General features: G+C 65.5%; 1 long non-coding RNA gene across 1 annotated transcript; it reads left to right on the top strand.

Annotated features, from left to right (window-relative positions):
* The first annotated feature begins 3,140 nt into the window (after positions 1-3,140).
* Positions 3,141-6,251, top strand: LOC135974291 (uncharacterized). The gene is made up of 3 exons (XR_010591500.1): positions 3,141-3,437; positions 3,722-3,912; positions 4,614-6,251. It is a non-coding gene; the product is annotated as an uncharacterized LOC135974291 (long non-coding RNA).
* The last annotated feature ends 829 nt before the right edge of the window (positions 6,252-7,080 follow it).

Here is a 7,080-nt window from a genome sequence, read left to right as displayed (position 1 = left end):
CCAGGGAAATCACAGGATGCTCCCCATTAGCCACTGCAGCAGGCAGGAGAGGGGAGGGGGACTAGAGAGTGAGCTTCTGGGGCGGGGGGGAGGGGGAGAGAAGAAGGGGGGAGCCTGGGCTTTCCCATAGCCCTGGGGGGAATCTTGCTCTAGGGCCCGTCGGTGCAGCCCCAAGGAATTTGCGGTCCCACACTGGTGGGGAGAGGAGAACAGCCCCCAGCCTTCCTCTGCCGAGCCCCTTGGACTGCCAGCCCTCCCAACCTGCCTGCCTCCGGCCAAGCCGCTGGCCCGGGCGGCCACATGCCAGCCCTGGGCTGGGGTCGCAGGGAAGCCAGCGGAGGGGTCCTGAGCGAGCTGGAGGGGGCCAGGACGTCACCCTCCAGCTCTCACAAGCGCCTGAGACTCAGCCCCACCCCCAGACTCCCCATGTCCCCACTGAGCACCAGGCCCCACCACCTAGGCAGTGCCCGAGCCGCCCAAACACAAACGCAGGAGCCTGGCTTCACAAGAGCGCCTCCCCTCCCAGAGACCGGGCGACAAGCCCCGCCGGCCCACCGCCGGGCGAGCGGCGCTCCGGGCGACAAGCCCCCCCCCCGGCCCACCGCCGGGCGAGCGGCGCTCCGGGCGACAAGCCCCCCCCCCGGCCCACCGCCGGGCGAGCGGCGCTCCGGGCGACAAGCCCCCCCCCCGGCCCACCGCCGGGCGAGCGGCGCTCCGGGCGACAAGCCCCCCCCCCGGCCCACCGCCGGGCGAGCGGCGCTCCGGGCGACAAGCCCCCCCCCCGGCCCACCGCCGGGCGAGCGGCGCTCCGGGCGACAAGCCCCCCCCCCGGCCCACCGCCGGGCGAGCGGCGCTCCGGGCGACAAGCCCCCCCCCCGGCCCACCGCCGGGCGAGCGGCGCTCCGGGCGACAAGCCCCCCCCCCGGCCCACCGCCGGGCGAGCGGCGCTCCGGGCGACAAGCCCCCCCCCGGCCCACCGCCGGGCGAGCGGCGCTCCGGGCGACAAGCCCCCCCCCGGCCCACCGCCGGGCGAGCGGCGCTCCGGGCCGGGGGCTGGCACTGGCAGCAGCTGGCCGCTGGGGGAAGGAGCTGCACCCAGCAGGTTTGGTGCTGTGCCAGGACCCAGCTCAGCGGGGCGAACTGGGCTGAGCACGCCAGGCCCACTGGGTGCCCAGGGACCAGGCCTGGCCTGGCACTTGGCTTAGTTGGCAGCCCGTCCACCCACACCAGCCTGGCGGGCAGCCAAAGCCAGCTCCAATAGCCGCCCCCCACAGACACTCCTCTGCCCCCTCCCTGCCATTCATCCGTGGCCCGTAGCCACGCTGGTCTCCTCGGGGCACGGCTCTGAACCAGGCCCAGGAGTCTGGGGGAAACGCAAGCACAGCGTCCCTGTCCCGAATCCGTCTCTCCCACCTGCCCCCCAAACCTACCCCGCATCGCGGGACAGAGAGCCCAGCTCCCGGGCCAGCGGGGCTACCCAGGCACCTTCCGGCTAGAGGCCCACGAGCCCCAGGGAAACCCCTACACGGCGCTGTGGGGTGTCAACCCAGGGGAAGCCGGACAACAGCTAAGTGAGACCCCTGAGAGCCGCACGCCCCCAGGCCTGGCTGGCAGCCCGCGCAGGACGCCCGTCACGCAGCACCAGGAGAACGCACCGCCAGGTTCACCAACACACATTAAAGCCACGAGATAAAACCGGCCCCCCTTGGGCTCCACGCTGCAGGTGGGCAAGCGCCCAGGGGCATCTGGCTGCCAACCTCCTTGGGTCCCAGAGAGATGCAACTGGATGGGAGCCCCCAGAGATGCTTTCGGATGCCAGCCGCACGCCGACAGAGCCGGGGCGTAAGGTGCCCATCAGCCCAAGGATGGGGGACGGGGCAGCTGGCCACAGCCTGCAGGCCCCCCACTCCCCGCAGCCCCCCTGGCTCAGGGCCCTGCGGCAGCCACCTCCCGCCCCTGCCAAGGACACAGGCAGGGAACCCCCAGCAGCACAGGCCCAGTGAATTTCAGTTTGCTCTGGCCAAGGGCGGAAACAGCCGCTCTGGGGATGTGGGGGGATGGGAAGAATGGAGAGGGGCTGGTCCCTTAGCAGCCCCTCTCCGACAGCAGCGAGGTGTCCCCGGCCTGGACGTGCCCACTCTTGGGTCTCCGGCTCGGCCAGATGGGAGCGTGGGGGTCCCCAGAGCTGGGCAGAGGGGAGAGCCCAGAGTAGCCCTGCCTTGCAAGCGGGAGGAAAAACCTCACCCCAGGGGCTTCCCAGCCCCCCAGCCCTTCCCAGCTCCCTTCTCCGAGCGCCTGGCTCTGCCGCATCCGTCAGGAGCCGGGGGGAGGGGGCGCAAAACTCATCCCTTCACTCTCAGCCTCCGCCCCAGCCTGCCCTTTGGCAGAGGTGCCCGCAAGGACGGCCAAGTCTGGGCCTCGAGTGCTTGGAGTTTGATTTAGAGCGGAGCAGCATATGGAACTCATTAGCTAATTAACCCTCCCCCTGCCAGGATGTATTGTTACTCCATGTCACAGGTGGGGAAACTGAGGCAGGGAGGGATTAGCCTGCGGGTGCTGGGCGGGGTTGGTGGCCTATAACATACAGGAGGTCAGAGTCAGGCTGGAGGAGCTGGGGGTCCCTTTTGGCCTGAAACTCTCAGACTCCAAAACCCCCCCTTGATTTGGGGGGCTCAACTTGGGACTCCAGGGGCCAGACTCTCAGAGGTGCTGGGCCCCCCTCACTCCCATTGATTGGCAACCCCTTCATCTGGCTCAGCCTAGGCACCCAGAAACAGACGCCCACGGCCAGGGGCACATCTGAGAACTTCTGCCTCAGCGACCGGCTCCGCCGGCAAACCCAGGGCAGCGCTGGGTCAGAACCCCAAAGACCCAGCCCCCCGATCACACGGCCTATGAATCCTCCACACAGCGCGAGCGCCTCAGAGCGTTCATACTCACCGGCTTCCTTCGCCTGCCCACTTCCAAACCAGGCCACTCCCTGGCTCCATTCCCCCAAGCTCCCCTAGCCACAGAGCCCTGCAAAGGGCTGGGACAGCCCAAGGGGCGGGGCCTTTATCCCCCCCAGCTGGGGTTGGGAGGAGCTACATGCTGTTATTGGGGGGAGGGGCATTGCTAGCAGCTGGCTCTGCAAAGCCACCCACCAGCAGGTATTAAAGAACAGGGCTCGAGGCAGGGTTTGCACCCCTAGAGCCTCAGCATAGAGCTGGAGGAATGCCATTCACTGACAGCAGCAGTAGACTGTTATCTTCTAGGTGGGGTGGGATCCTTCCCAAGTGTGTCACCCTGAGTAGCCGCAGCTCTGGCTGAAGCCGGTGGGAGTTGCCGGCCCTCAGCCCTGCTGAGGGATCAGATCCCAGGTTGGAGGCCCCATAAGTGAGGCATCTGAAATCAGCAGCCCCTCTGGGCTGTGTGTGCGGAGCAGCCCAGGAGCTCAGGTGAGCAGTGAAAGCAAAGCCCGTGGCTGCCTGCTCAGGTGCTTTTCCCCTGAGTCACATGATCTTGGGTGGTGTCTTAAAGCCCCAGCTCCTGGAGTCAGGGGATACAGGAGAAGTGAAACCAGGAAGTTCCTAGACCCGCTGGCTGCAGAGAAACATTGGAGACCGGGACCCTCAAGGGCTCCAAGTGGGGAAGGGAATATGGACAATGGGAGGCCAGCCCGGTTGACAGAGCTCAGAATAACTAGCTAGGCACTGAACGGTAACTGATTCATGCTCTGCAGACAACAGACCTCTCGGTCCTCCTGGGCAGCCGGGCTACGCTCTGGGTCCTTCAGCTCTACCTGGCTGGTAACTGGAGTCATGCAGCAAATCAGAGACACGTCAGGCTGGAAGGGGCCTCGAGAAGTCCTCAAGTTGAGCCCCCTGCGCTGAGGCAGAGCCAAGTAACCCGGGCCTAGACCGTCCCTGGCAGGTGTGTGTCCAACCTGGTCTTCAAAACCCCAGTGATGGGCTTCCCACAACCTCCCTGGGAAGCCTGGGCCGGAGCTGCGTGACCCTGAGCGTTAGAAAGTTTTTCATAATATCCAACCTCAATCTCCCTTGCTGCAAATTAAGCCCATGACTTCCTGTCCTACTTTCACTGGACACAGAACAATCGATCGCTGTCCTGTCTAGAACAGCCCTTCACGGGTTCGAAGACTGTTATCAGCTCCCCCTCAGTCTCCTTTTCTCAAGTCTAACCATGCCCATGTGTTTTACCCTTTCCTCCTCGGGCAGGTTTTCTAAACCTTTGATAGTTTTTGTTGCTCTCCTCTGGACTCTCTCCAATTTGTCCACGTCTTTCCCCAGATTAGCCACTGGGACAATAGGGACCATGCACAGGGGCCCTGGCCAATTGGTGGGCCCTGGAAAAATGGGCACCCTGCGCCCCAACCTGCTCCACCCGCCCGGCACTCCTGACAAGAAGCGGGGTCGGGCACTGGGGCAAGGGCATGCAGGAGCGCCGGGTGGGCAGGTGGTGTGGGGCAAGTCCCCGCGCCCCGACCCCATTTCCCAGGCAGGAACCCCCAGGGGAGGTGCGGGGGAGCTGCAGGCAGAAGGGGTGGGGAGGGACCCCCCACTTGCTCTGGCCCAGAACCCCACAAAACCATAATCCACCTCTGTCTTTCCTAGAGTGCAGCACCCAGAACTGGACACGGCTCCGGCTGAGGCCTCCCCAGCGCTGAGCAGAGCAGGACAATGACCTCCTGTTAATTCATCCAGAATGACCTTCGCCTTTCCCACACCGGCAGCACGTTGCTGACTCATCTTCAACGTGTGACCCACGAGAACCCCCAGGCTCTTTTCAGGAGTCCCGCCTGCCTCGCCGGTCGTTCCCCGCTTTGTTGTTGTGCATTTGATTTTTCCTTCCTAAGTGACACGCTTTGCACTTGAATCTCACCCGCAGCCCATGGTCTTTCTCTTTCCCTGCTGGAAACGGCAGAGAACACCCCACCAGCTGCAGAGGGTCCCGCTCAGCCAGCCCTGGTGTGACGGGAGTAACAGGGGGCTGGGCTGGGGCGGAGGCGAGAAGGTGGGAGGTGAAGGATGCCAGCTGGGGGGTTGTCTTGGGGGCCTGGGAAGGGGGGGAAAGCCCCCCCCCAGCCAGGCCAGTCGCCCCGGGACAGTGAGAACACAAGACCTGCCAGCACCTCCAGGGAGTGACAGGGTCACACATGGGAGGCCTCCTTCCTTTCGCTCTTGGACGAGCTCCGGCTGGGCCGGCCCATCGAAGGGGCCAGGACAAAACACAGCAGAGCGGGAACCGCGCCCGGCCCAAGGGGACTCCAGAGGGAGAGGGAGCCCTGAGCTCCCTTCCCCGAACCCTGTTCTGGGGCGGGGGCATTGCTCGGCGCTCATGACCCCCCCTCCCAGCGGAAGAGCTCCCATGGGGCCAGGAAAGGCTGGGCCCAGCACAAGAGCTGATGGCACCGTCAGAGCAGTGAGAGGAGAGGGGAGGGGAACAAACAGGCCTGCGGGGGTCCCCCTGGAGAGCCTCACGCTAGGCACTTGTCTCCCTTAGGTATGTCTGTGGTCCCGTCCCCATCCCAGCATCCCACTCCTCACTGTACTTCTCCCCCCTGCACCATCCTGCTAGGGGCAGGCCCCTCCCCTCCGAGGAAGGAACGGGTGATGGAGCCCCCAGAGGGGTGAACCCCTGGGCTCACTCCCCCGCCACACAATGCTCCCTCTCCCCCAGGTGACGTGCGTCAGCGATAACGGGCAGGATCGCCCGGCGCCGGCGTCTGCCCAGGGAGCACACGGCACCGCTTCCCGGTTCCACGCCAGCTTGCACGAGGCTGAGCCCGGGAGATCCCTGCAGCCCTTGGTTCCTACCCCTGGGCACCGCGAGGCCCCGTTGGCGATCCAGGCCCCCTTGGGCTAAGAGCTCCCGTCTCAATCGACAAGGGTGGGAAGGGAAAGAGAGTCACACAGAGAGGAGACCGGCCCCAAGCCCACACAGCAGAGCCAGGAACAGAGCCCGAAGCTGCCGGGACCCGGGCCGGAGCTGTGCCCGCTACACCACATGGCCAGCAGCTGGTGTGTCTGCTTGCCCAGCCCTGGGGCCAAGCAGGGATAGCTCCATGCCAGGATAGGCCCTGGGCAAGGGGGTGCCAGGGGCCCAAGACAGCCAGAGATCGGGGTGCAGCGGAGGACATGACATGTCTCACACACCCACCCCGGGAAACTAACGCAGCCCCATTTACTGCCGGTCCAGCAGAGCAAGCAATGAACAGATTCTGGGAAGGTAACCTGAGAAACACCTGTGTCCAGTGAACACAAAGGGCTCCCAGAGCCCAGCCGGGGCGGGGCAGGCAGGCGAAAGCGCCAGTCCCCACGGTAACCCAGCTCCTGGCAGGGTCAGAGCGGAGGAGAAGCTGCGGGGAGAGCCCCACGGGCAGGGCGGGGCTGCAGTGGCTAATGATCTAATGGTTATGAAGAATAAATGACCCAGCGGCTGCAGCTCGTGTCTCTGGCCGGGAACCACTCCCCACGGGTGCAGGCAGGCGTCGGGGGGTGGATTCTCCTCTCCCTCCTACCGGCGCCTGTCGCCTGCACCAGGGTGCTCCCAATGAGATCAGAAGCAGGCCCCGGGGGTCAGCGAGTGCTAGCAGCCCCTCACGCTGCCCACATGTGATCAGCCACGTGCCTCGCTCTCTCCTGGGCATCTCCTGCTGCACGGCCCTGAGTGACGGCTCCAGCCATTGGTCTCCAGCAGCCCAGAGTAACCCCACCTGTGTGAACCAAATCTGGCCCTCTGAGACTAGCCCACTGGGCTGCCCCCTTCCTATGGCGCCGCCGAGCTCTGGCTATTCTCCACTTCCCATAGCCCACCAGGGGGCATGGGCAGCAGCATGTAAATCAGGGGGCTGGGCTCAGAACGGGCAGTGCCCCGTTTCTCCAACACACCGCGAGTCTCGATCTCGCTTGCCAGCCTGGCCGTTCCTGTGCTGCCCTGATTCTCTCGCTGCTCCATCCCCGTGTCCCAGCGTTAGCCTCCTGCCGGCCGCCCACTGCCCAGCGGTCCCCTCCCTGCCTGCGCAGCCTGCAAATCCACCCCGGCCCCGCACAAGCAGGATGGAGCCTCGCTGCCCGATGG

The sequence above is a fragment of the Chrysemys picta genome, chromosome 11, assembly GCF_011386835.1.
Source record: "Chrysemys picta bellii isolate R12L10 chromosome 11, ASM1138683v2, whole genome shotgun sequence".
Lineage (NCBI taxonomy): Eukaryota > Metazoa > Chordata > Testudines > Emydidae > Chrysemys > Chrysemys picta.
This window is presented reverse-complemented; position numbering and strand designations above follow the sequence as displayed.